Source organism: Salarias fasciatus, chromosome 20, assembly GCF_902148845.1.
Source record: "Salarias fasciatus chromosome 20, fSalaFa1.1, whole genome shotgun sequence".
Lineage (NCBI taxonomy): Eukaryota > Metazoa > Chordata > Actinopteri > Blenniiformes > Blenniidae > Salarias > Salarias fasciatus.
In genome coordinates, this window is record NC_043764.1 from 31091978 (window position 1) to 31094885 (window position 2908).

The window sequence follows — 2908 nt, forward strand, 5'->3', positions numbered from 1 at the left end:
TCGGAGTCCAACTAACAGGTGTGTACTCTCCAAGTCCACTAGTGCGCACGTGCGGACTAAGAATTGAGAAACGCCTATAGTCTCTCCAGTGTATCCTGGGTCTTCCCTGGGGTCTCCTCCTGGTGGGACATGCCCGGAACACCTCTATAGGGATGGCATCCAGGAGGCATCCTAAACAGATGCCAGAGCCACCTCAGCGGGCCCCTCTTGATTCTGCAAGCAGTACTGTTGCAGGGGAAACAGAAAACACTCCAGTATAAACCTATTCAATATTAATTTAAACATAGCTACAAATACATTTAATTAGGCTACAGTCAATGTCAGATGTCATTGTCATATATGCAGTGTTTATTCAGAAGTTCGCAAAAAGAAAAAACAATGGAAATACAGCTAGTATAAACACAGGTTTTTGCATCCATACAACACAAACACCAAAGGAGCACTCAATTTGCCAGCTCTGAAGTGTTTTTAGACATATCTCCGGGTTACATCAATGAGGTACAGTAAGGCATCTTGGAAGGGATTAGTGTTATTGTTCACTGCATGATTCAGGAGAATGGAGATGTCTGGGTAGTTTGATGTGAAGTCCTGCTCTGCATGACATCTGTCCTCCTCAGATGTGAAGGGATCTGCTCCAAAAACTGATACCCAAGTCAGCCTGGATCCCAGCTCTTGCTCATACAGGTTGGCTACAACCGAGGCACTGGGCAGCCACTCTTCAGGAACTTTAGCTGTACAGCCTCCAGCTGCAAGTTCATTAGGTATCCCACGCCCTGTAACAAAAAAAAAAACATGGTGCTAAGGACAAGGCCAGAGAGAACTACAACTTGTGTTATACAATCTTATATTACCTGGGATCCTGTGTGCATTCCAGGATTGTACCACTCTGTCAAGTCCAATCTCACCCAACTGACAAGTCAGGTTGGAGACACAGAATTTTGTGAGGTTGTCCTCCATGTTGATAACTTCTTGGTCCAACAGCTGTACCAAGGCCTGCTTTAAAGGGTAGTTCACACGGTTGTTCACCTCTGGCCAAATCCTTTCCACTCGAAGGTTCTGTTGACCACAGGAAAAAAAATCAGAAGGAATACGAGTGAATCAATATTAATAATAACAATCCTTTATTGTTGTTATTATTAGTGTTTTTATTGGTAACACAGATTTCATAAAACAAAATTGATAATTATGACTTTATTGGGGTAAATAATTTTAAATGATTGACATGACTTAAATTGTTTTATTTTATTAGAACAAAGTTGTTGTCATTACTGTTATTTCAGAATGATGAAATAGTATGAAATAAACTACAGGTAAATACTGACATTTGAAAACTACTAAATATAATGATTTAAAGTTTTAATAGTAATAACTGCTAATAATTATTTTCTCTTTATTTCATTCTCTTTATCTTGAATGACAATGTTACGTCATACGTCTAAAGCAACTGATCCCTAATGCAAGGGAAAATAATTATTTTGTGCTCAGTACAGAGTTCATTGTTTCATTCTCTCTTATTTACTTTTATAATATACAGTTTTCATTTATACATAAATCTCACCCTTGTTGATGTTGTTTGTAAGTATGGTGGTCTTTCAAGGTTGTGTCTGTGTCCGGCAAGCTTCTCTTGCACGTACAGGCACATGTAGAATTCCCTGCCATGGTCAACTCTAAGCTGGTCCCACATCCCATGGGTGACCACAGCAGGTCTTAAATGAAATAGTGGTTGAATTGATACAATGAATACACTGAAGCACAAGAGGAAAATGTTTTCCACTAATTCAAATGACAACACAAAAGATAATGGCAATCTAATAAATGTGCTCACCTGTACACTTCCTCATAAATCACGAGGTTATTCTTCACAGGCATGGTTGCACTGGCAACTATGTTGCTGCTGAAGCCATCAACAGCAACAACGTGTGTGGCTCCAAACATCCCCAGCTTCTCATTCTGGTCCAGATGCAATTTATGGCCCATACACTCCGCATGATAGGGGACAGGATTGAGATTACGAGCACCCTGGAGAAAATTATGATTAAAAATGGTTCAGCCTTTGTCACAAGATCATTATATTCTTAAATGTTGTATTGTTGATATTATCTATCTGCTTACCTGCCGTCGGAAATCATGGTACGGCTGATGAATGTCTCTCAGGACCTTTCCAACTCTGCCCTCTCCTACCCGCACTCCCACAGAGCACAGGTATCCGGTCATAAACTTACGGCCGTACGATGGTCCTGTCTGTTACAACACAGGTTGACGTTTGATAATATCCGTTTAATTCTCAGAAACGCTAAACATCAGCTGAAGTATAATCTGTCAACTGTAAACAAAGAAAACTCACTTCATATATTGCGCCATGCACCACCCTCTCCAGCTCTGTGTCCGATACGTGACATTTCCGTTTTAGTCCACGCTGGGCACAGAATCTTCTGACACTCATTCCAGAGCATCTTTTTATCCCCATCTGCTGCAGAGCGTTTGAGATTTCTAAATAGGTCCTGCCAGCCTCAAACAATTCAATGATGACCTGAGCGTGTTGCTCCAATGCAGCCATGGAGACCCGCTCTCTTTCCCGCCGGCAAAAACCAAAGCACAGATGACAATTTCCGGGTCACGAAGATCGATCAAATTAAAAAAATGAAATCAAAATCTGCTTGTGGCCAGTATTTCAACTTTCCTTTATTTGATCTGTCTTAACAAACGGGATATTGAAAAACGAACCAATTTTCATTTATTTGTTTTCATTTTAAAAATGAAAAAAGGAAAAACGACTCATTTTTCAATATTTTGTTTTTTGATTCTAAATTGAATATCAATTGAACGAATGATACACGGATTGAGATTAAACAAATGTTGGACTCGGTGTAAAATTAGCTCTTGATCCTAAATTGTTTATTTTGGGTTT

General features: G+C 39.8%; 1 long non-coding RNA gene across 1 annotated transcript; it reads right to left on the minus strand.

Annotated features, from left to right (window-relative positions):
- Positions 1-393: 393 nt before the first annotated feature.
- LOC115407695 (uncharacterized) lies at positions 394-2198 on the minus strand. Its single transcript, XR_003933668.1, has 5 exons — positions 2113-2198; positions 1826-2019; positions 1559-1706; positions 852-1056; positions 394-773 (listed from the first exon to the last, which is right to left on the minus strand). It is a non-coding gene; the product is annotated as an uncharacterized LOC115407695 (long non-coding RNA).
- Between the last annotated feature and the right edge of the window lie 710 nt (positions 2199-2908).